Below are 26,568 nucleotides of genomic sequence, written 5' to 3' on the forward strand. Positions count from 1 at the left end.
TAAAGTTTAAGTGCACCTCTCTCCTCAAGTGTGCATGTGAGTGGGTATGAGTGGATGTGCGATTGTATGAAGGTTTTGCGTGACCAAAGTATGACTGTTAAATGTGATTTTAACTGTAAAATTCAATACAAATATTTGCAAAAAAAACCACAAAAAAAACTTGTCAAATGTATTTTTTTTTTACCATGAAAAAACAATTTAAAAAAAATATATATAAACCATAGTATGGAAAAAGGTTCATGTATTTGATAGACATTCCTACTTTTAACTTGTCAAATGTATTTTTTTTTACCATGAAAAAACAATTTAAAAAAAAAAATATCTAAACCATAGCATTTCCATAAGAGTATAGACACATATTATTTTGCACACTCAATTATATTAGCAAGGTCAAATAAACCAAAGACAGAAGACTTTGCATCATTGATTTTATTTTTCACCCCAGGCTAAAATTGTAAAAAACACATTTGACAAGTTAAAAGTAGGAATGTCTAAGTCTATCAAATACATGAACCTTTTTCCATATTAAGTCATTGTGCTGTGCCGGATCTCCGCCCCCAGATGGAGCCCGCGGGCTCAACATTGAGACACACCTACATTGAGGGGAAATAAGCGCCTCCTCGATCTGCGGGGTGACAGCAAGGCGTACTAACTCAGCAGCCACACATCTTACACTGACGGTACCAATACCCAGAATCCCATGCAGCCCTAACTCTTCCGCTCAACCAACGCACGGAGAGGGGGGGCGGGGGGGGGGGGTTGATGTGTGGGGGGATTTGGTGGTAGCGGGGGTGTATAATGTAGACCGGAAGAGTTAGGGCTGCATGGGATTCTGGGTAATGGTTGTGTTGTGTTTATGTTGTGTTACGGTGGGATGTTCTCCAGAAATGTGTTTTTCATTCTTTTTTAGGTGTGGGTTCACAGTGTGGCGCATATTTGTAACGTAACAATGTTAAAGTTGTTTGATACGGCTACCGTCAGTGTAAGCTGTGTGGCTGGTGACTAAGTATGCTTTGCTGTCTCCTGTGTGTGCAAGTAATAACAACATGCAACATGTGGCTAGACTGGCATGCTGTTTGTAAATACTATAGAGGACAATTACTGCAGTGCAATTAGGGCACGCCCTTTGTTTAGTATTTAGAGTGTAAATACGAATATTTTTCCCTGGGAGTAATCTATGAGGGACACTGAGATCCATAAGTCTCCTGGGAAAATTGGGGGGGTCGGCATGTATGTAGCTGAGCCGAATCAGAGTGGTCAAGGAGCCGCATGCGGGTTGCAGACCTCTCCTCTAGGCGGAGCCAAAACGAATGTGACAGTATTGCGGGTCTGGCGACTTAAAGGCGGATCCGCATAGGAATCTTCTGCTGTGTGGGAAGTGGATAAAACAAGCATCAGCATTCAGGAACTAAAATGAGTTGAACAGAGAAAAGGAAAATTACACGACTATGTTGGAGCATCAGAGAACGTTTTACAAAACTTCACATTTTAGCTATCTCAATATTTGCATTGAAAAATATAAAATATAATAAAATATGATGATCTAAGTGAGGATTTAGCGCCCCCCTGTGTTGTGTGGGCACTCCTACGGCAGTCCATGTTGAGTTCAGAAAATAAAGTCCATCCATCCATCCATTTTCTACCGCTTGTCCCTCATGTATGAAGAGTCTTAGTTTTTGTGTTTTAAAATTAATTTTTTTGCAGCTATTTATTCCACGTTGAGCATATAAGTAAAGCCATTAAATTTGAGGAGTTGTTTGAGAGCTGTATGAGTAGACTCTTTTTTTCAGATGGCGAACCCAATGTGACATTTTGTTGTTCCTGTCATGATGGACGCGAGATAACCCAGCTGTCAGATGTTAATATGTCTGCTTATTAAACGCTAGCAACAAATCCTACGACCATTTTAAGTATGTTAACACATACAAATGATTATAGGTGACACTTGAACACCCATACATGCTATAACGCGTCTGTTAAAAAAAAAAGAAGCAAATTAAACCGATGCCTATTCGGTGTAGGCTAATTACTTTGCGTCTAACCCACCAAATGTTAAACTAAATCTAGTAGCCTGTGAATGTGAGTGGATACTAAGAATGTAATGGTAAATGGTAGAATGATTAATCACGGTAAAAATTCCAGACGGTTAGTAATACCATTTAAATTTGTAATTATAGAAAAAAAGTTATTCATTAATGCATTTTGGGAAACTTTGCTCAGTTTGTGTAAATGAAGTCGCTGCATGCGCACCACCGCGGTTTGGTCCAAGAAAACATGGCAGCAACTACACAGACCTTGGTCCAGGACGTTTTTCCCTTTGAGTAGACGGAGCCGAACGCTTTGTTTCACTGTATTTCCCTCGCTTTGCTTCCGTAGCGTAGAGTCTTGGCGTGCGTTTAAGAGCGCACTGCTGTTAGACGGCGACATGTGCGGACAATATTGGAGACAGACGCATTTTTCCTACACTAAAAGTATACAGCGGAGGAGAAAAATATTTGATGTGGCTTTTATTTTCTCAACACAGCGTCTTTCACTAGCCTGCTGTGACTGAGAGTTAATGACGTGAGGAACCATGCAGCAGGTAATGTGTCGGGGACGTTGCCATAACTTATCTATAGTCACTCAGCTTTTATTTAACAGCTAACTGTCACGGCCCGGGCGCACTCCAGTGTGCAGTCATCTGCGCTGTGCGCACCTCCAAGCGTGCGCTGGCACGCGCCACTCCGGCTCCAGCAAGCGGCTGCATTCAATCGGCAATCAATCAGCACTTTACACACCTGTCACTGATGAGCTTCCTGGGCTTCTTAAAGGCCTACTGAAATGAATTTTTTTTATTTAAACGGGGATAGCAGATCTATTCTATGTGTCATACTTGATCATTTCGCGATATTGCCATATTTTTGCTGAAAGGATTTAGTATAGAACAACGACGATAAAGATTGCAACTTTTGGTATCTGATTAAAAAAAGGCTTGCCCCTACCGGAAGTAGCGTGACGTAGTCAATTGAACATATCCGCAAAGTTCCCTATTGTTTACAATGATGGCCGCATGAAGTGAGAGAGATTCAGACCGAGAAAGCGACAATTTCCCCATTAATTTGAGCGAGGATGAAAGATTTGTGGATGAGTAAAGTGCAAGTGAAGGACTAGTGGGGAGTTGAAGCTATTCAGATAGGGAAGATGCTGTGAGAGCCAGGGGTGACCTGATATTCAGCTGGGAATGACTACAACAGTAAATAAACACAAGACATATATATACTCTATTAGCCACAACACAACCAGGCTTATATTTAACATGCCACAAATTAATCCTGCATAAAAACACCTGCGTGTTTGTTATGCTAGCTCCTAGCTCCTCTGCTAGCTCCTAGCTCCATAGAACACGCCAATACAATTCAAACACCTGATCAACACACACAATCACTCAGCCCAAAAGACCGTTCACCTAACCCAAGGTTCATAAAGCTTATATATTTTTAAAAAGTTACGTACGTGACGCGCACGTACGGTACGGTACGTGTTATGCTAGCTCCTAGCTCCTATGCTAGCTCCTAGCTCCATAGAACACGCCAATACAATTCAAACACCTGATCAACACACACAATCACTCAACCCAAAAGACCGTTCACCTAACCCAAGGTTCATAAAGCTTATATATTTAAAAAAAGTTACGTACATACGCAAAAAAAAGTTGCGCACATACGGTCAAGCGATCAAATGTTTAGAAGCCAAAGCTGCATACTCACAGTAGCACGTCTGCGTCTTTGTCATCCAAATCAAAGTAATCCTGGTAAGAGTCTGTGTTGTCCCAGTTCTCTACAGGCGTCTGTGTATCGAAGTCAAAAGTCCTCCTGGTTAGAGTCTCTGTTATCCGAGTTCTTCCATCTTGACTGCATCTTTCGGGAATGTAAACAAAGAAGCGCCGGCTGTGTACTGTTGTGGCTGACTACGTTCGAAAAATACGTCCATTTCGCACCGACAACTTTCTTCTTTGCTTGCTCAGCTTCCTTCTCCATAATGCAATGAACATGATTGAAACAGATTCACGAACACAGATGTCCAGAATACTGTGGAATTATGAAATGAAAACAGAGCGTTTTCGTATTGGCTTCAATGTGGAAGAAATACCCGTGTTCGCCGGTCTACGTCACGCGCATACGTCATCCTCAGAGGCGTTTCGAACCGGAAGTTTAGCGGCAAATTTAAAATGTCACTTTAAAAGTTAACCCGGCCGTATTGGCATGTGTTATAATGTTAAGATTTCATCATTGATATATAAACTATCAGACTGCGTGGTCGGTAGTAGTGGGTTTCAGTAGGCCTTTAAGTAGTGTCACCTTGAAACCGTGTGTTACCTTGGTGTGGCCGGGAATGGGGTCGGCCAAAGTACGTTCACCCTGTAGATCACTCTTGTTTCTCTTCAAGTCGCATAAATCTTTCGCCTTTTACTAAAGATTTCCGTGGGGAGGAACAACAAGAGGCTTACTAAATTTTTTGATGCCCTGTGAAGCAGGGCTTCTCTTTCCTGTGAAAACAATACATAATGAGCGGGGGTTGACTGTTGCAATGTTTAGTGTGCGGTTAAAACAATACCAAGGTTACAGCCAGTGGTGAACATGTGGTAATGTATGGATCCGGTCTCATTTAAAACTTGGAATTTCCCTGCCAATATTCAGGTCCTCAGTCAATTGACCAGTGCTTTTCTTTTTCAACTTGTTACAATCCACTTGATTTCATCGGGGGAATGTAAATTAATTTGAACTGTCTTGGTTTTTCTAAATTTGAAACCGTAAAATGTGTTGTACATCAACAAAATGCACCCTGTGAGTGAAAACAGTAGTCTTGCAGATGACTTCCTCTCAGCAATTGTTAGAACATTAAGACTGTACTTTTAGGGATTATTTCTAAAGATTTTGTCTTGAGAAATGTGTTTCTAAAGTGAAGGTCTTGCTAACCATGATGATGAGATTAGATGTTTTCTTCCTGAACATGAAGCTGACATGGAACAATGATTCTGTCATGTGTTTTTTGTCATTGATGATTGTTCTTTGCTTCTTAATGAGGTTTTGATGGAGGGAATATGTTCAGAGTGGTTACCTACATCTTTATTAAGAAAGTCTTCAAAGATGTATGGCTTATTGCTAAAATGTTTTGATTAAAGCATTCTCAGTTGGATATGAGGAGACTAGTCTTCCAATGAACAGTGGAAACAAATCGTTCGACCGCATGGCACTTAAACACCCATAACTTGAATATTTGGAAATGGAAGAAAAACAAATTAAACTGATGCCTATCGTGTTTTGGCTAAGTACCAGAACCCGTTGTGCCCGTTAAACCAAGGCGAGATGAAACTTGACTAAAATCCGTGGACATTTGTAAGGTGCTGCAGCATTGCTTGGGAATGTGACTGGATACCATCAGTTGTTAGTTAAGTAGTGTCACCTTGAAACCGTGTGTTACCTTGGTGTGGCCGGGAATGGGGTCGGCCAACGTACATTCAGCCTGTAGATCACTCTTGTTTCTCTTCAAATCGCATAAATCTTTCGCCTTTTACTAAAGATTTCCGTGGGGAGGAACAACAAGAGGCTTACTAAATTTTTTAATGCCCTGTGAAGCTGGGCTTCTCTTTCCTGTGAAAACAATAACAATGAGCGGTGGTTGACTGTTTCAATGTTTAGTGTGTGGTTTCAACAATACCAAGGTTACAGCCAGTGGTGAACATGCGGTAATGGATGGATCCGGTCTCATTTAAAACTTGGAATTTCCCTGCCAATATTCAGGTCCTCAGTCAATTGACCAGTGCTTTTCTTTTTGAACTTGTTACAATCCACTTGATTTCATCGGGGGAAAGTAAATTAATTTGAACTGTCTTGGTTTTTCTAAATTTGAAACCGTAAAATGTGTTGTAAGTCAACAAAATGCACCCTGTGAGTGAAAACAGTAGTCTTGCAGATGACTTCCTCTCAGCAATTGTTAGAACGTTAAGACTATACTTTCAGGGATCATTTCTAAAGATATTGTCTTGAGAAATGTGTTTCTACAGTGAAGGTCTTGCTAACCATGATGATGAGATTAGATGTTTCTTCCTGAACATGAAGCTGACATGGAACAATGATTCTGTCATGTGTTCTTTGTCATTGATGATTGTTCTTTGCTTCTTAATGAGGTTTTGATGGAGGGAATATGTTCAGAGTGGTTACCTACATCTTTAATAAGAAAGTCTTCAAAGATGTATGGCTTATTGCTAAAATGTTACACTTTGATTAAAGCATTCTCAGTTGGATATGCGGAGACTAGTCTTCCAATGAACAGTGGAAACAAATCGTACGACCGCATGGCACTTAAACACCCATAACTTGAATATTTGGAAATGGAAGAAAAACTAATTAAACTGATGCCTATCGTGTTTTGGCTAAGTACCAGAACCCGTTTTGCCCGTTAAACCAAGGCGAGATGATACTTGACTAAATTCCGTGGACATTTGTAGGTGCTGCAGCATTGCTTGGGAATGTGACTGGATACCATCAGTTGTTGGTTAAGTAGTGTCACCTTGAAACCGTGTGTTACCTTGGTGTGGCCGGGAATGGGGTCGGCCAAAGTACATTCAGCCTGAAGATCACTCTTGTTTCTCTTCAAGTCGCATAAATCTTTCGCCTTTTACTAAAGATTTCCGTGGGGAGGAACAGCAAGAGGCTTACTAAATTTTTTAATGCCCTGTGAAGCAGGGCTTCTCTTTCCTGTGAAAACAATACATAATGAGCGGTGGTTGACTGTTGCAATGTTTAGTGTGCGGTTGCGACAATACCAAGGTGACAGCCAGTGGTGAACATGTGGTAATGGATGGATCCGGTCTCATTTAAAACTTGGAATTTCCCTGCCAATATTCAGGTCCCCAGTCAATTGACCAGTGCTTTTCTTTTTGAACTTGTTACAATCCACTTGATTTCATCGGGGGAAAGTAAATTAATTTGAACTGTCTTGGTTTTTCTAAATTTGAAACCGTAAAATGTGTTGTAAGTCAACAAAATGCACCCTGTGAGTGAAAACAGTAGTCTTGCAGATGACTTCCTCTCAGCAATTGTTAGAACGTTAAGACTATACTTTCAGGGATCATTTCTAAAGATATTGTCTTGAGAAATGTGTTTCTACAGTGAAGGTCTTGCTAACCATGATGATGAGATTAGATGTTTCTTCCTGAACATGAAGCTGACATGGAAGAATGATTCTGTCATGTGTTCTTTGTCATTGATGATTGTTCTTTGCTTCTTAATGAGGTTTTGATGGAGGGAATATGTTCAGAGTGGTTACCTACATCTTTAATAAGAAAGTCTTCAAAGATGTATGGCTTATTGCTAAAATGTGACTCTTTGATTAAGGCATTCTCAGTTGGATATGAGGAGACTAGTCTTCCAATGAACAGTGGAAACAAATCGTATGACCGCATGGCACTTAAACACCCATAACTTGAATATTTGGAAATGGAAGAAAAACTAATTAAACTGATGCCTATCGTGTTTTGGCTAAGTACCAGAACCCGTTTTGCCCGTTAAACCAAGGCGAGATGATACTTGACTAAATTCCGTGGACATTTGTAAGGTGCTGCAGCATTGCTTGGGAATGTGACTGGATACCATCAGTTGTTGGTTAAGTAGTGTCACCTTGAAACCGTGTGTTACCTTGGTGTGGCCGGGAATGGGGTCGGCCAAAGTACATTCAGCCTGAAGATCACTCTTGTTTCTCTTCAAGTCGCATACATCTTTCGCCTTTTACTAAAGATTTCCGTGGGGAGGAACAACAAGAGGCTTACTAAATTTTTTAATGCCCTGTGAAGCAGGGCTTCTCTTTCCTGTGAAAACAATACATAATGAGCGGTGGTTGACTGTTGCAATGTTTAGTGTGCGGTTGCAACAATACCAAGGTGACAGCCAGTGGTGAACATGTGGTAATGGATGGATCCGGTCTCATTTAAAACTTGGAATTTCCCTGCCAATATTCAGGTCCCCAGTCAATTGACCAGTGCTTTTCTTTTTGAACTTGTTACAATCCACTTGATTTCATCGGGGGAAAGTTAATTAATTTGAACTGTCTTGGTTTTTCTAAATTTGAAACCGTAAAATGTGTTGTACATCAACAAAATGCACCCTGTGAGTGAAAACAGTAGTCTTGCAAATGATTTCCTCTCAGCAATTGTTAGAACGTTAAGATTATACTTTCGGGGATCATTTCTAAAGATTTTGTCTTGAGAAATGTGTTTCTAAAGTGAAGGTCTTGCTAACCATGATGATGAGATTAGATGTTTCTTCCTGAACATGAAGCTGACATGGAACAATGATTCTGTCATGTGTTCTTTGTCATTGATGATTGTTCTTTGCTTCTTAATGAGGTTTTGATGGAGGGAATATGTTCAGAGTGGTTACCTACATCTTTAATAAGAAAGCCTTCAAAGATGTATGGCTTATTGCTAAAATGTGACTCTTTGATTAAAGCATTCTCAGTTGGATATGAGGAGACTAGTCTTCCAATGAACAGTGGAAACAAATCGTACGACCGCATGGCACTTAAACACCCATAACTTGAATATTTGGAAATGGAAGAAAAACAAATTAAACTGATGCCTATCGTGTTTTGGCTAAGTACCAGAACCCGTTTTGCCCGTTAAACCAAGGCGAGATGATACTTGACTAAAATCTGTGGACATTTGTAAGGTGCTGCAGCATTGCTTGGGAATGTGACTGGATACCATCAGTTGTTGGTTAGGTAGTGTCACCTTGAAACCGTGTGTTACCTTGGTGTGGCCGGTAATGGGGTCGGCCAAAGTACATTCAGCCTGTAGATCACTCTTGTTTCTCTTCAAGTCGCATAAATCTTTCGCCTTTTACTAAAGATTTCCGTGGGGAGGAACAACAAGAGGCTTACTAAATTTTTTAATGCCCTGTGAAGCAGGGCTTCTCTTTCCTGTGAAAACAATAACAATGAGCGGTGGTTGACTGTTGCAATGTTTAGTGTGTGGTTTCAACAATACCAAGGTTGCAGCCAGTGGTGAACATGTGGTAATGGATGGATCCGGTCTCATTTAAAACTTGGAATTTCCCTGCCAATATTCAGGTCCTCAGTCAATTGACCAGTGCTTTTCTTTTTGAACTTGTTACAATCCACTTGATTTCATCGGGGGAAAGTTAATTAATTTGAACTGTCTTGGTTTTTCTAAATTTGAAACCGTAAAATGTGTTGTACATCAACAAAATGCACCCTGTGAGTGAAAACAGTAGTCTTGCAAATGATTTCCTCTCAGCAATTGTTAGAACGTTAAGATTATACTTTCGGGGATCATTTCTAAAGATTTTGTCTTGAGAAATGTGTTTCTAAAGTGAAGGTCTTGCTAACCATGATGATGAGATTAGATGTTTCTTCCTGAACATGAAGCTGACATGGAACAATGATTCTGTCATGTGTTCTTTGTCATTGATGATTGTTCTTTGCTTCTTAATGAGGTTTTGATGGAGGGAATATGTTCAGAGTGGTTACCTACATCTTTAATAAGAAAGTCTTCAAAGATGTATGGCTTATTGCTAAAATGTTACTCTTTGATTAAAGCATTCTCAGTTGGATATGAGGAGACTAGTCTTCCAATGAACAGTGGAAACAAATCGTACGACCGCATGGCACTTAAACACCCATAACTTGAATATTTGGAAATGGAAGAAAAACTAATTAAACTGATGCCTATCGTGTTTTGGCTAAGTACCAGAACCCGTTTTGCCCGTTAAACCAAGGCGAGATGATACTTGTCTAAATTCCGTGGACATTTGTAAGGTGCTGCAGCATTGCTTGGGAATGTGACTGGATACCATCAGTTGTTGGTTAAGTAGTGTCACCTTGAAACCGTGTGTTACCTTGGTGTGGCCGGGAATGGGGTCGGCCAAAGTACATTCAGCCTGTAGATCACTCTTGTTTCTCTTCAAGTTGCATAAATCTTTCGCCTTTTACTAAAGATTTCCGTGGGGAGGAACAACAAGAGGCTTACTAAAATTTTTAATGCCCTGTGAAGCAGGGTTTCTCTTTCCTATGAAAACAATAACAATGAGTAGTGGTTGACTGTTGCAATGTTTAGTGTGCGGTTGCAACAATACCAAGGTTACAGCCAGTGGTGAACATGCGGTAATGGATGGATCCGGTCTCATTTAAAACTTGGAATTTCCCTGCCAATATTCAGGTTCTCAGTCAATTGACCAGTGCTTTTCTTTTTGAACTTGTTAAAATCCACTTGATTTCATCGGGGGAAAGTAAATTAATTTGAACTGTCTTGGTTTTTCTAAATTTGAAACTGTAAAATGTGTTGTACATCAACAAAATGCACCCTGTGAGTGAAAACAGTAGTCTTGCAAATGACTTCCTCTCAGCAATTGTTAGAACGTTAAGACTATACTTTCAGGGATCATTTCTAAAGATATTGTCTTGAGAAATGTGTTTCTAAAGTGAAGGTCTTGCTAACCATGATGATGAGATTAGATGTTTCTTCCTGAACATGAAGCTGACATGGAAGAATGATTCTGTCATGTGTTCTTTGTCGTTGATGATTGTTCTTTGCTTCCTAATGAGGTTTTGATGGAGGGAATATGTTCAGAGTGGTTACCTACATCTTTAATAAGAAAGTCTTCAAAGATGTATGGCTTATTGCTAAAATGTTACTCTTTGATTAAAGCATTCTCAGTTGGATATGAGGAGACTAGTCTTCCAATGAACAGTGGAAATAAATCGTACGACCGCATGGCACTTAAACACCCATAACTTGAATATTTGGAAATGGAAGAAAAACTAATTAAACTGATGCCTATCGTGTTTTGGCTAAGTACCAGAACCCGTTTTGTCCGTTAAACCAAGGCGAGATGATACTTGACTAAAATCCGTGGACATTTGTAAGGTGCTGCAGCATTGCTTGGGAATGTGACTGGATACCATCAGTTGTTGGTTAAGTAGCGTCACCTTGAAACCGTGTGTTACCTTGGTGTGGCCGGGAATGGGGTCGGCCAACGTACATTCAGCCTGTAGATCACTCTTGTTTCTCTTCAAGTCGCATAAATCTTTCGCCTTTTACTAAAGATTTCCGTGGGGAGGAACAACAAGAGGCTTACTAAATTTTTTAATGCCCTGTGAAGCAGGGCTTCTCTTTCCTGTGAAAACAATAACAATGAGTAGTAGTTGACTGTTGCAATGTTTAGTGTGTGGTTGCAACAATACCAAGGTTACAGCCAGTGGTGAACATGCGGTAATGGATGGATCCGGTCTCATTTAAAACTTGGAATTTCCCTGCCAATATTCAGGTTCTCAGTCAATTGACCAGTGCTTTTCTTTTTGAACTTGTTACAATCCACTTGATTTCATCGGGGGAAAGTTAATTAATTTGAACTGTCTTGGTTTTTCGAAATTTGAAACCGTAAAATGTGTTGTACATCAACAAAATGCACCCTGTGAGTGAAAACAGTAGTCTTGCAAATGACTTCCTCTCAGCAATTGTTAGAACGTTAAGACTGTACTTTCAGGGATCATTTCTAAAGATATTGTCTTGAGAAATGTGTTTCTAAAGTGAAGGTCTTGCTAACCATGATGATGAGATTAAATGTTTCTTCCTGAACATGAAGCTGACATGGAAGAATGATTCTGGCATGTGTTCTTTGTCATTGATGATTGTTCTTTGCTTCTTAATGAGGATTTGATGGAGGGAATATGTTCAGAGTGGTTACCTACATCTTTAATAAGAAAGTCTTCAAAGATGTATGGCTTATTGCTAAAATGTTACTCTTTGATTAAAGCATTCTCAGTTGGATATGAGGAGACTAGTCTTCCAATGAACAGTGGAAACAAATCGTACGACCGCATGGCACTTAAACACCCATAACTTGAATATTTGGAAATGGAAGAAAAAGTAATTAAACTGATGCCTATCGTGTTTTGGCTAAGTACCAGAACCCGTTTTGCCCGTTAAACCAAGGCGAGATGATACTTGACTAAAATCCGTGGACATTTGTAAGGTGCTGCAGCATTGCTTGGGAACTTGACTGGATACCATCAGTTGTTGGTTAAGTAGTGTCACCTTGAAACCGTGTGTTACCTTGGTGTGGCCGGGAATGGGGTCGGCCAAAATACTTTCAGCCTGTAGATCACTCTTGTTTCTCTTCAAGTTGCATAAATCTTTCGCCTTTTACTAAAGATTTCCGTGGGGAGGAACAACAAGAGGCTTACTAAATTTTTTAATGCCCTGTGAAGCAGGGCTTCTCTTTCCTGTGAAAACAATAACAATGAGTAGTGGTTGACTGTTGCAATGTTTAGTGTGTGGTTGCAACAATACCAAGGTTACAGCCAGTGGTGAACATGCGGTAATGGATGGATCCGGTCTCATTTAAAACTTGGAATTTCCCTGCCAATATTCAGGTTCTCCGTCAATTGACCAGTGCTTTTCTTTTTGAACTTGTTACAATCCACTTGATTTCATCGGGGGAAAGTTAATTAATTTGAACTGTCTTGGTTTTTCTAAATTTGAAACCGTAAAATGTGTTGTACATCAACAAAATGTACCCTGTGAGTGAAAACAGTAGTCTTGCAAATGACTTCCTCTCAGCAAATGTTAGAACGTTAAGACTGTACTTTCAGGGATCATTTCTAAAGATATTGTCTTGAGAAATGTGTTTCTAAAGTGAAGGTCTTGCTAGCCATGATGATGAGATTAGATGTTTCTTCCTTAACATGAAGCTGACATGGAAGAATGATTCTGGCATGTGTTCTTTGTCATTGATGATTGTTCTTTGCTTCTTAATGAGGTTTTGATGGAGGGAATATGTTCAGAGTGGTTACCTACATCTTTAATAAGAAAGTCTTCAAAGATGTATGGCTTATTGCTAAAATGTTACTCTTTGATTAAAGCATTCTCAGTTGGATATGAGGAGACTAGTCTTCCAATGAACAGTGGAAACAAATCGTACGACCGCATGGCACTTAAACACCCATAACTTGAATATTTGGAAATGGAAGAAAAACTAATTAAACTGATGCCTATCGTGTTTTGGCTAAGTACCAGAACCCGTTTTGCCCGTTAAACCAAGGCGAGATGATACTTGACTAAAATCCGTGGACATTTGTAAGGTGCTGCAGCATTGCTTGGGAATGTGACTGGATACCATCAGCTGTTGGTTAAGTAGTCACCTTGAAACCGTGTGTTACCTTGGTGTGGCCGGGAATGGGGTCGGCCAAAGTACATTCAGCCTGTAGATCACTCTTGTTTCTCTTCAAGTCGCATAAATCTTTCGCCTTTTACTAAAGATTTCCGTGGGGAGGAACAACAAGAGGCTTACTAAATTTTTTAATGCCCTGTGAAGCAGGGCTTCTCTTTCCTGTGAAAACAATAACAATGAGTAGTAGTTGACTGTTGCAATGTTTAGTGTGTGGTTGCAACAATACCAAGGTTACAGCCAGTGGTGAACATGCGGTAATGGATGGATCCGGTCTCATTTAAAACTTGGAATTTCCCTGCCAATATTCAGGTTCTCAGTCAATTGACCAGTGCTTTTCTTTTTGAACTTGTTACAATCCACTTGATTTCATCGGGGGAAAGTTAATTAATTTGAACTGTCTTGGTTTTTCGAAATTTGAAACCGTAAAATGTGTTGTACATCAACAAAATGCACCCTGTGAGTGAAAACAGTAGTCTTGCAAATGACTTCCTCTCAGCAATTGTTAGAACGTTAAGACTGTACTTTCAGGGATCATTTCTAAAGATATTGTCTTGAGAAATGTGTTTCTACAGTGAAGGTCTTGCTAACCATGATGATGAGATTAAATGTTTCTTCCTGAACATGAAGCTGACATGGAAGAATGATTCTGGCATGTGTTCTTTGTCATTGATGATTGTTCTTTGCTTCTTAATGAGGATTTGATGGAGGGAATATGTTCAGAGTGGTTACCTACATCTTTAATAAGAAAGTCTTCAAAGATGTATGGCTTATTGCTAAAATGTTACTCTTTGATTAAAGCATTCTCAGTTGGATATGAGGAGACTAGTCTTCCAATGAACAGTGGAAACAAATCGTACGACCGCATGGCACTTAAACACCCATAACTTGAATATTTGGAAATGGAAGAAAAAGTAATTAAACTGATGCCTATCGTGTTTTGGCTAAGTACCAGAACCCGTTTTGCCCGTTAAACCAAGGCGAGATGATACTTGACTAAAATCCGTGGACATTTGTAAGGTGCTGCAGCATTGCTTGGGAACTTGACTGGATACCATCAGTTGTTGGTTAAGTAGTGTCACCTTGAAACCGTGTGTTACCTTGGTGTGGCCGGGAATGGGGTCGGCCAAAATACTTTCAGCCTGTAGATCACTCTTGTTTCTCTTCAAGTTGCATAAATCTTTCGCCTTTTACTAAAGATTTCCGTGGGGAGGAACAACAAGAGGCTTACTAAATTTTTTAATGCCCTGTGAAGCAGGGCTTCTCTTTCCTGTGAAAACAATACATAATGAGCGGGGGTTGACTGTTGCAATGTTTAGTGTGCAGTTGCAACAATACCAAGGTTACAGCCAGTGGTGAACATGTGGTAATGGTTGGATCCGGTCTCATTTAAAACTTGGAATTTCCCTGCCAATATTCAGGTCCTCAGTCAATTGACCAGTGCTTTTCTTTTTGAACTTGTTACAATCCACTTGATTCCATCAGGGGAAAGTAAATTAATTTGTACTGTCTTGGTTTTTCTAAATTTGAAACCGTAAAATGTGTTGTACATCAACAAAATGCACCCTGTGAGTGAAAACAGTAGTCTTGCAAATGACTTCCTCTCAGCAATTGTTAGAACGTTAAGACTATACTTTCAGGGATCATTTCTAAAGATATTGTCTTGAGAAATGTGTTTCTACAGTGAAGGTCTTGCTAACCATGATGATGAGATTAGATGTTTCTTCCTGAACGTGAAGCTGACATGGAACAATGATCCTGTCATGTGTTCTTTGTCATTGATGATTGTTCTTTGCTTCCTAATGAGGTTTTGATGGAGGGAATATGTTCAGAGTGGTTACCTACATCTTTAATAAGAAAGTCTTCAAAGATGTATGGCTTATTGCTAAAATGTTACTCTTTGATTAAAGCATTCTCAGTTGGATATGAGGAGACTAGTCTTCCAATGAACAGTGGAAACAAATCGTACGACCGCATGGCACTTAAACACCCATAACTTGAATATTTGGAAATGGAAGAAAAACTAATTAAAGTGATGCCTATCGTGTTTTGGCTAAGTACCAGAACCCGTTTTGCCCGTTAAACCAAGGCGAGATGATACTTGACTAAAATCCGTGGACATTTGTAAGGTGCTGCAGCATTGCTTGTGAATGTGACTGGATACCATCAGTTGTTGGTTAAGTAGTGTCACCTTGAAACCGTGTGTTACCTTGGTGTGGCCGGGAATGGGGTTGGCCAAAGTACATTCAGCCTGTAGATCACTCTTGTTTCTCTTCAAGTCGCATAAATCTTTCGCCTTTTACTAAAGATTTCCGTGGGGAGGAACAACAAGAGGCTTACTAAATTTTTTAATGCCCTGTGAAGCAGGGCTTCTCTTTCCTGTGAAAACAATGCATAATGAGCGTGGGTTGACCGTTGCAATGTTTAGTGTGCGGTTGCAACAATACCAAGGTTTTACAGCCAGTGGTGAACATGCGGTAATGGTTGGATCCGGTCTCATTTAAAACTTGGAATTTCCCTGCCAATATTCAGGTCCTCAGTCAATTGACCAGTGCTTTTCTTTTTGAACTTGTTACAATCCACTTGATTTCATCGGGGGAATGTAAATTAATTTGTACTGTCTTGGTTTTTCTAAATTTGAAACCGTAAAATGTGTTGTACATCAACAAAATGCACCCTGTGAGTGAAAACAGTAGTCTTGCAAATGACTTCCTCTCAGCAATTGTTAGAACGTTAAGACTGTACTTTCAGGGATCATTTCTAAAGATATTGTCTTGAGAAATGTGTTTCTAAAGTGAAGGTCTTGCTAACCATGATGATGAGATTAGATGTTTCTTCCTGAACATGAAGCTGACATGGAACAATGATTCTGTCATGTGTTCTTTGTCATTGATGATTGTTCTTTGCTTCTTAATGAGGTTTTGATGGAGGGAATATGTTCAGAGTGGTTACCTACATCTTTAATAAGAAAGTCTTCAAAGATGTATGGCTTATTGCTAAAATGTTTTGATTAAAGCATTCTCAGTTGGATATGAGCAGACTAGTCTTCCAATGAACAGTGGAAACAAATCATTCGACTGCATGGCACTTAAACCCCCATAACTTGTATATTTGGAAATGGAAGACAAACAAATTAAACTGATGCCTATCGTGTTTTGGCTAAGTACCAGGGGCCGTACTTATCAAGCTTCTTAGAGTGCCATTTTACACTTAAGTCCTGAGAATTTGCGAAATTTAGTCCTACTCTCAAACTTAAGAATAAAAGCTTTTTATCAACGTTCTTAAGTCTAAGAATCACTCCTACTCTCCACGATATTTAAGAGACCTTCAGAGGTGTCTTAAGTGGTTAGGAGTTGCCAGCAGGGGATGGCACTGAGGCGAGAGAGACGTGCGCGAACGTTCAGGGAACGGAACAATGTTTTGTTTTTTTTTGATGACGAGCAGCTGATCAAACGGTATCGTTTAGACAGAGCGGATATTATTTTTGTCACATATTTAATACTTTTCGATTGCAGTGGGCTAGTATATATAGAGCCACCCACACCAGTTTCAAATTAGTTGCCTAATTAATGAATTGGAAAGAAAATGTTATGACAGTAGCGTATGTGTGTGGCCGTGAGGTGAGTGACGTCAGTGAGTGTGTGGGCGATAGAAGAGAGGGAGTGGTAGCGTGAGTGCCGGCGGGGACTAGTTTGTTTTGTATTATTTTGTAGTTTATTGTCAAAAAATACACTCCCATTGTCTACTTAAATATTTCCAAGATATTTCTTTATTCTTAGACAACGGATTCCCTTCCGTGATTGGTCATTTCTATGGACACAGAAATGACGTCACCTAAAATTCCGTTTACGGCACATAGTTTCAAGTTTCAAGTTTATTATTCTTCGGTCAATCGTCAACAAAATAAACAAACAGTTGTACATTCTTAAATTGAAAATGAAAATGTTGCAGACCGAAAGGGTTTAGGCTGAAGTTGAACACTTATTGCGCCTAACCCTATAAACAATGTCAAGTACAAAATAAACTTCCGAAAATTATTGAATGTCCATTGTACAACATATTATAAATACACATTATACATAACATAAACACAGTTCAATTATATACACAGTAAAGGCATGTGAAATATCCTTGTAGACATGTTAAACCTTTGTACCAATTTATATACTATATACAAACAATTGTACTTCCATTATTATTTATAACCCACATTTAGTATTTGAATTAACATTGATCATAGTATTAACTACTGTGTTGATTCTAGAGTGATATATTTTTTCAAGACATTGGTCGTAATGTCGTAATTCAGCTCTGAGTGTGACACTTAAGATTCAGTCCTACACTTCGCTGAAAGTGTGAGTAAGACGCTTGATAACTAACTTTTAAGTGCAGCTTTCAGCGAATAATTTATTTACTCTTAAGTCAACTCTTAGCAGACTTCTAAGGAGTAATTCTAAGAAGCTTGATAAGTACGGCCCCAGAACCCGTTGTGCCCGTTAAACCAAGGCGAGATGATACTTGACTAAAATCCGTGGACATTTGTAAGGTGCTGCAGCATTGCTTGGGAATGTGACTGGAAACCATCAGTTGTTGGTTAAGTAGTGTCACCTTGAAACCGTGTGTTACCTTGGTGTGGCCGGGAATGGGGTCGGCCAAAGTACATTCAGCCTGTAGATCACTCTTGTTTCTCTTCAAGTCGCATAAATCTTTCGCCTTTTACTAAAGATTTCCGTGGGGAGGAGCAACAAGAGGCTTACTAAATTTTTTAATGCCCTGTGAAGCAGGGCTTCTCTTTCCTGTGAAAACAATAACAATGAGTAGTGGTTGACTGTTGCAATGTTTAGTGTGTGGTGGCAACAATACCAAGGTTACAGCCAGTGGTGAACATGCGGTAATGGATGGATCCGGTCTCATTTAAAATTTGGAATTTCCCTGCCAATATTCAGGTTCTCAGTCAATTGACCAGTGCTTTTCTTTTTGAACTAGTTACAATCCACTTGATTTCATCGGGGGGAAGTTAATTAATTTGAACTGTCTTGGTTTTTCTAAATTTGAAACCGTAAAATGTGTTGTACATCAACAAAATGCACCCTGTGAGTGAAAACAGTAGTCTTGCAAATGACTTCCTCTCAGCAATTGTTAGAACTTTAAGACTGTACTTTCAGGGATCATTTCTAAAGATATTGTCTTGAGGAATGTGTTTCTAAATTGAAGGTCTTGCTAACCATGATGATGAGATTAGATGTTTCTTCCTGAACATGAAGCTGACATGGAAGAATGATTCTGTCATGTGTTCTTTGTCGTTGATGATTGTTCTTTGCTTCCTAATGAGGTTTTGATGGAGGGAATATGTTCAGAGTGGTTACCTACATCTTTAATAAGAAAGTCTTCAAAGATGTATGGCTTATTGCTAAAATGTTACTCTTTGATTAAAGCATTCTCAGTTGGATATGAGGAGACTAGTCTTCCAATGAACAGTGGAAATAAATCGTACGACCGCATGGCACTTAAACACCCATAACTTGAATATTTGGAAATGGAAGAAAAACTAATTAAACTGATGCCTATCGTGTTTTGGCTAAGTACCAGAACACGTTTTGCCCGTTAAACCAAGGCGAGATGATACTTGACTAAAATCCGTGGACATTTGTAAGGTGCTGCAGCATTGCTTGGGAATGTGACTGGATACCATCAGTTGTTGGTTAAGTAGCGTCACCTTGAAACCGTGTGTTACCTTGGTGTGGCCGGGAATGGGGTCGGCCAACGTACATTCAGCCTGTAGATCACTCTTGTTTCTCTTCAAGTCGCATAAATCTTTCGCCTTTTACTAAAGATTTCCGTGGGGAGGAACAACAAGAGGCTTACTAAATTTTTTAATGCCCTGTGAAGCAGGGCTTCTCTCTCCTGTGAAAACAATAACAATGAGCAGTGGTTGACTGTTGCAATGTTTAGTGTGTGGTTGCAACAATACCAAGGTTACAGCCAGTGGTGAACATGCGGTAATGGATGGATCCGGTCTCATTTAAAACTTGGAATTTCCCTGCCAATATTCAGGTGCTCAGTCAATTGACCAGTGCTTTTCTTTTTGAACTTGTTACAATCCACTTGATTTCATCGGGGGAAAGTAAATTAATTTGTACTGTCTTGGTTTTTCTAAATTTGAAACCGTAAAATGTGTTGTACATCAACAAAATGCACCCTGTGAGTGAAAACAGTAGTCTTGCAAATGACTTCCTCTCAGCAATTGTTAGAACGTTAAGACTATACTTTCAGGGATCATTTCTAAAGATATTGTCTTGAGAAATGTGTTTCTAAAGTGAAGGTCTTGCTAACCATGATGATGAGATTAGATGTTTCTTCCTGAACATGAAACTGACATGGAACAATGATTCTGTCATGTGTTCTTTGTCATTGATGATTGTTCTTTGCTTCTTAATGAGGTTTTGATGGAGGGAATATGTTCAGAGTGGTTACCTACATCTTTAATAAGAAAGTCTTCAAAGATGTATGGCTTATTGCTAAAATGTTACTCTTTGATTAAAGCATTCTCAGTTGGATATGAGGAGACTAGTCTTCCAATGAACAGTGGAAACAAATCGTACGACCGCATGGCACTTAAACACCCATAACTTGAATATTTGGAAATGGAAGAAAAACTAATTAAACTGATGCCTATCGTGTTTTGGCTAAGTACCAGAACCCGTTTTGCCCGTTAAACCAAGGCGAGATGATACTTGACTAAAATCCGTGGACATTTGTAAGGTGCTGCAGCATTGCTTGGGAATGTGACTGGATACCATCAGTTGTTGGTTAAGTAGCGTCACCTTGAAACCGTGTGTTACCTTGGTGTGGCCGGGAATGGGGTCGGCCAAAGTACATTCAGCCTGTAGATCACTCTTGTTTCTCTTCAAGTCGCATAAATCTTTCGCCTTTTACTAAAGATTTCCGTGGGGAGGAACAACAAGAGGCTTACTAAATTTTTTAATGCCCTGTGAAGCAGGGCTTCTCTCTCCTGTGAAAACAATAACAATGAGCAGTGGTTGACTGTTGCAATGTTTAGTGTGTGGTTGCAACAATACCAAGGTTACAGCCAGTGGTGAACATGTGGTAATGGATGGATCCGGTCTCATTTAAAACTTGGAATTTCCCTGCCAATATTCAGGTGCTCAGTCAATTGACCAGTGCTTTTCTTTTTGAACTTGTTACAATCCACTTGATTTCATCGGGGGAAAGTAAATTAATTTGAACTGTCTTGGTTTTTCTAAATTTGAAACCGTAAAATGTGTTGTAAGTCAACAAAATGCACCCTGTGAGTGAAAACAGTAGTCTTGCAGATGACTTCCTCTCAGCAATTGTTAGAACGTTAAGACTGTACTTTCAGGGATCATTTCTAAAGATATTGTCTTGAGAAATGTGTTTCTAAAGTGAAGGTCTTGCTAACCATGATGATGAGATTAGATGTTTCTTCCTGAACATGAAGCTGACATGGAACGATGATTCTGTCATGTGTTCTTTGTCATTGATGATTGTTCTTTGCTTCTTAATGAGGTTTTGATGGAGGGAATATGTTCAGAGTGGTTACCTACATCTTTAATAAGAAAGTCTTCAAAGATGTATGGCTTATTGCTAAAGTGTTACTCTTTGATTAAAGCATTCTCAGTTGGATATGAGGAGACTAGTCTTCCAATGAACAGTGGAAACAAATCGTACGACCGCATGGCACTTAAACACCCATAACTTGAATATTTGGAAATGGAAATAAAAATAATTAAACTGATGCCTATCGTGTTTTGGCTAAGTACCAGAACCCGTTTTGCCCGTTAAACCAAGGCGAGATGATACTTGACTAAAATCATTTGTAAGGTGCTGCAGCATTGCTTGGGAATGTGACTGGATACCATCAGTTGTTGGTTAAGTAGTGTCACCTTGAAACCGTGTGTTACCTTGGTGTGGCCGGGAATGGGGTCGGCCAAAGTACATTCAGCCTGTAGATCACTCTCGTTTCTCTTCAAGTCGCATAAATCTTTCGCCTTTTACTAAAGATTTCCGTGGGGAGGAACAACAAGAGGCTTACTAAATTTTTTAATGCCCTGTGAAGCAGGGCTTCTCTTTCCTGTGAAAACAATAACAATGAGCGGTGGTTGACTGTTGCAATGTTTAGTGTGTGGTTTCAACAATACCAAGGGTACAGCCAGTGGTGAACATGTGGTAATGGTTGGATCCGGTCTCATTTAAAACTTGGAATTTCCCTGCCAATATTCAGGTCCTCAGTCAATTGACCAGTGCTTTTCTTTTTGAACTTGTTACAATCCACTTGATTTCATCGGGGGAAAGTAAATTAATTTGTACTGTCTTGGTTTTTCTAAATTTGAAACTGTAAAATGTGTTGTACATCGACAAAATGCACCCTGTGAGTGAAAACAGTAGTCTTGCAGATGACTTCCTCTCAGCAATTGTTAGAACTTTAAAGGCCTACTGAAAGCCACTACTACCGACCACGCAGTCTGATAGTTTATATATCAATGATGAAATCTTAACATTATAACACATGCCAATACGGCCGGGTTAACTTATAAAGTGACATTTTAAATTTGCCGCTAAACTTCCGGTTCGAAACGCCTCTGAGGATGACGTATGCGCGTGACGTAGCCCGGCGAACACGGGTATGCCTTCCACATTGAAGTCGATACGAAAAAGCTCTGTTTTCATTTCATAATTCCACAGTATTCTGGACATCTGTGTTCGTGAATCTGTTTCAATCATGTTCATTGCATTATGGAGAAGGAAGCCAAGCAAGCAAAGAAGAAAGTTGTCGGTGCGAAATGGACGTATTTTTCGAACGTAGTCAGCCACAACAGTACACAGCCGGCGCTTCTTTGTTTACATTCCCGAAAGATGCAGTCAAGATGGAAGAACTCGGATAACAGAGACTCTAACCAGGAGGACTTTTGATTTGGATACACAGACGCCTGTAGAGAACTGGGACAACACAGACTCTTACCAGGATTACTTTGATTTGGATGACAAAGACGCAGACGTGCTACTGTGAGTATGCAGCTTTGGCTTTTTTTTGCGTATGTACGTAACTTTTTTAAAATATATAAGCTTTATGAACCTTGGGTTAGGTGAACGGTCTTTTGGGCTGAGTGATTGTGTGTGTTGATCATGTGTTTGAATTGTATTGGCGTGTTCTATGGAGCTAGGAGCTAGCAGAGGAGCTAGCATAACACGTACCGTACCTACGTGCGCGTCACGTACGTAACTTTTTAAAAATATATAAGCTTTATGAACCTTGGATTAGGTGAACGGTCTTTTGGGCTGAGTGATTGTGTGTGTTGATCATGTGTTTGAATTGTATTGGCGTGTTCTATGGAGCTAGGAGCTAGCAGAGGAGCTAGCATAACACATACCGTACCTACGTGCGCGTCACGTACGTAACTTTTTAAAAATATATAAGCTTTATGAACCTTGGGTTAGGTGAACGGTCTTTTGGGCTGAGTGATTGTGTGTGTTGATCAGGTGTTTGAATTGTATTGGCGTGTTCTATGGAGCTAGGAGCTAGCAGAGGAGCTAGGAGCTAGCATAACAAACACGCAGGTGTTATTATGCAGGATTAATTTGTGGCATATTAAATATAAGCCTGGTTGTGTTGTGGCTAATAGAGTATATATATGTCTTGTGTTTATTTACTGTTGTAGTCATTCCCAGCTGAATATCAGGTACCGTGAGTATGCAGCCTTGGCTGCTAAACATTCGATAACTTGACCGTATGTGCGCGTCACGTACGTAACTTTTTAAAAATATATAAGCTTTATGAACCTTGGGTTAAGGAAACGGTCTTTTGGGCTGAGTGATGGTGTGTGTTGATCAGGTGTTTGAATTGTATTGGCGTGTTCTATGGAGCTAGGAGCTAGCAGAGGAGCTAGGAGCTAGCATAACAAACACGCAGGTGTTTTTATGCAGGATTAATTTGTGGCATATTAAATATAAGCCTGGTTGTGTTGTGGCTAATAGAGTATATATATGTCTTGTGTTTATTTACTGTTGTAGTCATTCCCAGCTGAATATCAGGTCACCCCCGGCTCTTACAGCATCTTCCCTATCTGAATAGCTTCAACTCCCCACTAGTCCTTCACTTGCACTTTACTCATCCACAAATCTTTCATCCTCGCTCAAATTAATGGGGAAATTGTCGCTTTCTCGGTCCGAATCTCTCTCACTTCATGCGGCCATCATTGTAAACAATAGGGAACTTTGCGTATATGTTCAACTGACTACGTCACGCTACTTCCGGTAGGGGCAAGCCTTTTTTTTATCAGATACCAAAAGTTGCAATCTTTATCGTCGTTGTTCTATACTAAATCCTTTCAGCAAAAATATGGCAATATCGCGAAATGATCAAGTATGACACATAGAATAGATCTGCTATCCCCGTTTAAATAAAAAAAATTCATTTCAGTAGGCCTTTAAGACTACAGGACTGTCTCAGAAAATTAGAATATTGTGATAAAACCCTTTATTTTCTGTAATGCAACTAAAAACATGAACATGTGCCTTTTATTATTTTAATATTGCTGATTATGGCATACAGTTTAAGAAAACTCAAAAATCCCATCACAAAAAATTAGAATATTTTCTCAGACCAAGTAAAAAATAAAGATTTATGACAGCAAAATAAAATAAAACATTTGAAAATGTCAATTAATGCACTCAATACTTGGTTGGGAAACCTTTTGCACGGATTACTGCATCAATGCGGCGTGGCATGGAGGCAATCAGCCTGTGGCATTGCTGAGGTGTTATGGATGCCCAGGACGCCTTTTACTAAAGATTTCCGTGGGGAGGAACAACAAGAGTCTTACTAAAATTTTTTTCGCTCTCTGCCCTGTGAAAAAAATTAACAATGAGCAGCGGTTGACTGTTGCAATGTTTAGTGTACGGTTGCAACATTACCGAGGTTACAGCCAGTGGTGAACATGCGGTAATGGATGGATCTGATCTGATTTAAAACTTTGAATTTCCCTGCCAATAATCAATTCCTCGGTCAATTGACCGGTGCTTTTCTTTTTGCAGTCAAATACTCTACCACTGAACTACACCCCGTTTTATGTATGTTGATTCCACTATAAAAACACATTTTGGGTTTAAAACATTGCTCAAGAACATTTTTAAAGCTCAGAAAAAGTGGTGGATCCTGAAGAGGGTCCAGAATTGAACTAGCGACCTCTTGATCTGCAGTCAAAGGGTCCTCCACTGAGCTACACCCCTGATAAAGATAGTAATTCAATTAGACATAACACAATTTGCATATAAAACATGGCTAAATAAGATTGGAGAAGCTCAGGAAACCATCGGATAAAATGGAGGACTCTGATGAGGGGGCGCCCAGATTTGAACAGGGGACCTTTATATCCACAGTCAAATGCCCTACCAGTGAGCTGCAGACACAATACAAGAACCTTGTTTCATCTTACAAAATATGTTTTAGGTTTTGAACATTGCTTTTTAAAACTTGTAAGTATTGGTATTGACCACAAAAAGTAAAGAGGAAAACATATGAGCGTACTCAGATTTGAAGTGGAGACTTCTTGTTTTGCAGTTAAACGCTGTACCACTGAGCAACACACCCGTCCGAAATTACAAATGTGTTTAATTGTAAAAACAGCGTTTGTGGTTTTGAACAATGCTAATGAGGATTGTACTAGTTGAGACTTTGTTCAAAGGAGGTGCAGGAACCTGATGAGGGGGCACCCAGGGTTGAATTGGGGACATCTTGATCTGCAGTCAATTGCTCTACCACTGAGCTACATCCCCTTAACAACATGCTGATTCCATTATACAAAACACTTTTTGGGTTTAAAACATTGCTCAAGTAATTTTTTGAAGATCAGAAAACACTCGGAAGAAGTAGAGGACTGTGATTAGGGGGTGGCTCCCAGAGCTGGACTCGGGACTTACTGATCTGCAGTGAAATGCTCTACCCATGAGCTACACCACCTGGCAATGTTGCAGATTTGTCTGTAGAAAACAGGCTTGGGGTTAAAAAAATTGCTCTAGAATTTTTTTAAAGCTCAGAAAAAGTGAGGGAACCTGATGAGGGGACACCCAGAGATGAACTGGGGACCTCTTGATCTGCAGTCAAATGCTCTACCACTGAGCTACACCCCCTGTTAGGCATAATAATTCAATTATACATAACAAGATTTGCGTATAAAACATGGCTCAATAAAATTGGAGAAGCTCAGGAAACCATCGGAAAAAGTGGAGCACTCTGATGAGGGGGCGCCCAGAGTTGAATTGGGGACTTTTTTACCTGCAGTCAAATGTTCTACCAGTGAGCTGCAAACCCTGTCCAAAAACCTTGTTTCATCGTACAAAATATGTTTTAGGTATTGAACATTGCTTATTAAAACGTGTATATATTGGAATTGACCACAAAAGGTAAAGAGGAAAACTTATAAAACTAAGTACATTTGAAGTGGACACTTCTTGTTCTGCAGTGAAATGTTCTACCAGTGAGCAACACACCTGTCTGATATTACAAATGTGTTCAATTGTACAAACAGCATTTGTGGTTTTGCACAACACTAATGAGAGTCATATAAGTTGAGACTTTGTTCACAGAAGGTGAAGGAACCTGATGAGGGGGCACCCAGAGTTGAACTTAGGACCTCTTGATCTGCAGTCAAATGCTCTACCACTGAGCTACACCCCCTGTTAAGCATAGTAATTCAATTATACATAACACGATTTGCGTATAAAACACGGCTCAATAAAATTGGAGAAGCTCAGGAAACCATCGGAAAAAGTGGAGCACTCTGATGAGGGGGCGCCCAGAGTTGAATTGGTGACCTTTTTACCTGCAGTCAAATGCTCTACCCTGTCCAAAAACCTTGTTTCATCATATACAAAATATGTTTTAGGTTTTGAACATTGCTCATTAAAACGTGTATATATTGGAATTGACCACAAAAGGTAAAGAGGAAAACTTATAAAACAAACTACATTTGAAGTGGACACTTCTTGTTCTGCAGTGAAATGCTCTACCAATGAGCTACACCACCTGGCAATGTTGCAGATTTGTCTGTAGAAAATTTTTAAAGCTCGGAAAAATTTAGGGACCTTTTGGGTTTAAAACATTGCTCAAGAAAATTGTAGAAGAACAAAAAATGCTCAGAAGAAGTAGGGGACTCTGATTAAGGGGTGGCGCCCAGAGCTGAACTCAGGACTTCTTGATCTACAGTCAAATGCTCTACCAATGAGCTACACCACCTGGCAATGTTGCAAATTTTTAGGAGAAAATATGCTTGGGGTTTCAAAATCTGCTCAAGAATGTTTTTAAAGC

General features: G+C 39.7%; 29 non-coding genes across 29 annotated transcripts; all 29 read left to right on the top strand.

The window, feature by feature from the left end:
- The first annotated feature begins 4,406 nt into the window (after window positions 1-4,406).
- LOC133640050 (U5 spliceosomal RNA) lies at window positions 4,407-4,517 on the top strand. Its single transcript, XR_009823957.1, has one exon. It is a non-coding gene; the product is annotated as a U5 spliceosomal RNA (small nuclear RNA).
- Window positions 4,518-4,879: 362 nt separating this feature from the next.
- LOC133640023 (small nucleolar RNA U3) lies at window positions 4,880-5,094 on the top strand. The gene has a single exon (XR_009823940.1). It is a non-coding gene; the product is annotated as a small nucleolar RNA U3 (small nucleolar RNA).
- Window positions 5,095-5,511: 417 nt separating this feature from the next.
- LOC133640122 (U5 spliceosomal RNA) lies at window positions 5,512-5,622 on the top strand. Its single transcript, XR_009824026.1, has one exon. It is a non-coding gene; the product is annotated as a U5 spliceosomal RNA (small nuclear RNA).
- Window positions 5,623-5,983: 361 nt separating this feature from the next.
- Window positions 5,984-6,197, top strand: LOC133640179 (small nucleolar RNA U3). Its single transcript, XR_009824082.1, has one exon. It is a non-coding gene; the product is annotated as a small nucleolar RNA U3 (small nucleolar RNA).
- A 421-nt stretch (window positions 6,198-6,618) lies between these two features.
- Window positions 6,619-6,729, top strand: LOC133640127 (U5 spliceosomal RNA). Its single transcript, XR_009824031.1, has one exon. It is a non-coding gene; the product is annotated as a U5 spliceosomal RNA (small nuclear RNA).
- Window positions 6,730-7,091: 362 nt separating this feature from the next.
- Window positions 7,092-7,305, top strand: LOC133639983 (small nucleolar RNA U3). Its single transcript, XR_009823903.1, has one exon. It is a non-coding gene; the product is annotated as a small nucleolar RNA U3 (small nucleolar RNA).
- Window positions 7,306-7,727: 422 nt separating this feature from the next.
- Window positions 7,728-7,838, top strand: LOC133640153 (U5 spliceosomal RNA). Its single transcript, XR_009824056.1, has one exon. It is a non-coding gene; the product is annotated as a U5 spliceosomal RNA (small nuclear RNA).
- A 362-nt stretch (window positions 7,839-8,200) lies between these two features.
- LOC133639994 (small nucleolar RNA U3) lies at window positions 8,201-8,414 on the top strand. Its single transcript, XR_009823913.1, has one exon. It is a non-coding gene; the product is annotated as a small nucleolar RNA U3 (small nucleolar RNA).
- Window positions 8,415-8,836: 422 nt separating this feature from the next.
- On the top strand, window positions 8,837-8,947 carry LOC133640094 (U5 spliceosomal RNA). Its single transcript, XR_009823999.1, has one exon. It is a non-coding gene; the product is annotated as a U5 spliceosomal RNA (small nuclear RNA).
- A 361-nt stretch (window positions 8,948-9,308) lies between these two features.
- Window positions 9,309-9,522, top strand: LOC133639995 (small nucleolar RNA U3). The gene has a single exon (XR_009823914.1). It is a non-coding gene; the product is annotated as a small nucleolar RNA U3 (small nucleolar RNA).
- A 422-nt stretch (window positions 9,523-9,944) lies between these two features.
- LOC133640164 (U5 spliceosomal RNA) lies at window positions 9,945-10,055 on the top strand. The gene has a single exon (XR_009824067.1). It is a non-coding gene; the product is annotated as a U5 spliceosomal RNA (small nuclear RNA).
- A 361-nt stretch (window positions 10,056-10,416) lies between these two features.
- LOC133639989 (small nucleolar RNA U3) lies at window positions 10,417-10,630 on the top strand. The gene has a single exon (XR_009823908.1). It is a non-coding gene; the product is annotated as a small nucleolar RNA U3 (small nucleolar RNA).
- A 422-nt stretch (window positions 10,631-11,052) lies between these two features.
- LOC133640095 (U5 spliceosomal RNA) lies at window positions 11,053-11,163 on the top strand. The gene has a single exon (XR_009824000.1). It is a non-coding gene; the product is annotated as a U5 spliceosomal RNA (small nuclear RNA).
- A 361-nt stretch (window positions 11,164-11,524) lies between these two features.
- On the top strand, window positions 11,525-11,738 carry LOC133640005 (small nucleolar RNA U3). Its single transcript, XR_009823923.1, has one exon. It is a non-coding gene; the product is annotated as a small nucleolar RNA U3 (small nucleolar RNA).
- A 422-nt stretch (window positions 11,739-12,160) lies between these two features.
- LOC133640135 (U5 spliceosomal RNA) lies at window positions 12,161-12,271 on the top strand. Its single transcript, XR_009824039.1, has one exon. It is a non-coding gene; the product is annotated as a U5 spliceosomal RNA (small nuclear RNA).
- A 361-nt stretch (window positions 12,272-12,632) lies between these two features.
- Window positions 12,633-12,846, top strand: LOC133640019 (small nucleolar RNA U3). Its single transcript, XR_009823936.1, has one exon. It is a non-coding gene; the product is annotated as a small nucleolar RNA U3 (small nucleolar RNA).
- Window positions 12,847-13,266: 420 nt separating this feature from the next.
- On the top strand, window positions 13,267-13,377 carry LOC133640096 (U5 spliceosomal RNA). Its single transcript, XR_009824001.1, has one exon. It is a non-coding gene; the product is annotated as a U5 spliceosomal RNA (small nuclear RNA).
- A 361-nt stretch (window positions 13,378-13,738) lies between these two features.
- Window positions 13,739-13,952, top strand: LOC133640004 (small nucleolar RNA U3). The gene has a single exon (XR_009823922.1). It is a non-coding gene; the product is annotated as a small nucleolar RNA U3 (small nucleolar RNA).
- Window positions 13,953-14,374: 422 nt separating this feature from the next.
- On the top strand, window positions 14,375-14,485 carry LOC133640137 (U5 spliceosomal RNA). The gene has a single exon (XR_009824040.1). It is a non-coding gene; the product is annotated as a U5 spliceosomal RNA (small nuclear RNA).
- Window positions 14,486-14,847: 362 nt separating this feature from the next.
- On the top strand, window positions 14,848-15,061 carry LOC133640207 (small nucleolar RNA U3). Its single transcript, XR_009824110.1, has one exon. It is a non-coding gene; the product is annotated as a small nucleolar RNA U3 (small nucleolar RNA).
- A 422-nt stretch (window positions 15,062-15,483) lies between these two features.
- Window positions 15,484-15,594, top strand: LOC133640097 (U5 spliceosomal RNA). Its single transcript, XR_009824002.1, has one exon. It is a non-coding gene; the product is annotated as a U5 spliceosomal RNA (small nuclear RNA).
- Window positions 15,595-15,958: 364 nt separating this feature from the next.
- Window positions 15,959-16,172, top strand: LOC133640217 (small nucleolar RNA U3). The gene has a single exon (XR_009824120.1). It is a non-coding gene; the product is annotated as a small nucleolar RNA U3 (small nucleolar RNA).
- Window positions 16,173-17,900: 1,728 nt separating this feature from the next.
- On the top strand, window positions 17,901-18,011 carry LOC133640132 (U5 spliceosomal RNA). Its single transcript, XR_009824036.1, has one exon. It is a non-coding gene; the product is annotated as a U5 spliceosomal RNA (small nuclear RNA).
- Window positions 18,012-18,372: 361 nt separating this feature from the next.
- LOC133640007 (small nucleolar RNA U3) lies at window positions 18,373-18,586 on the top strand. The gene has a single exon (XR_009823925.1). It is a non-coding gene; the product is annotated as a small nucleolar RNA U3 (small nucleolar RNA).
- A 422-nt stretch (window positions 18,587-19,008) lies between these two features.
- Window positions 19,009-19,119, top strand: LOC133640098 (U5 spliceosomal RNA). Its single transcript, XR_009824003.1, has one exon. It is a non-coding gene; the product is annotated as a U5 spliceosomal RNA (small nuclear RNA).
- A 361-nt stretch (window positions 19,120-19,480) lies between these two features.
- Window positions 19,481-19,694, top strand: LOC133639965 (small nucleolar RNA U3). The gene has a single exon (XR_009823885.1). It is a non-coding gene; the product is annotated as a small nucleolar RNA U3 (small nucleolar RNA).
- A 422-nt stretch (window positions 19,695-20,116) lies between these two features.
- LOC133640099 (U5 spliceosomal RNA) lies at window positions 20,117-20,227 on the top strand. Its single transcript, XR_009824004.1, has one exon. It is a non-coding gene; the product is annotated as a U5 spliceosomal RNA (small nuclear RNA).
- A 361-nt stretch (window positions 20,228-20,588) lies between these two features.
- Window positions 20,589-20,802, top strand: LOC133639957 (small nucleolar RNA U3). The gene has a single exon (XR_009823878.1). It is a non-coding gene; the product is annotated as a small nucleolar RNA U3 (small nucleolar RNA).
- Window positions 20,803-21,217: 415 nt separating this feature from the next.
- On the top strand, window positions 21,218-21,328 carry LOC133640049 (U5 spliceosomal RNA). Its single transcript, XR_009823956.1, has one exon. It is a non-coding gene; the product is annotated as a U5 spliceosomal RNA (small nuclear RNA).
- The last annotated feature ends 5,240 nt before the right edge of the window (window positions 21,329-26,568 follow it).

The sequence above is a fragment of the Entelurus aequoreus genome, linkage group LG22 (genome assembly GCF_033978785.1).
Source record: "Entelurus aequoreus isolate RoL-2023_Sb linkage group LG22, RoL_Eaeq_v1.1, whole genome shotgun sequence".
Taxonomy (NCBI): Eukaryota; Metazoa; Chordata; class Actinopteri; order Syngnathiformes; family Syngnathidae; genus Entelurus; species Entelurus aequoreus.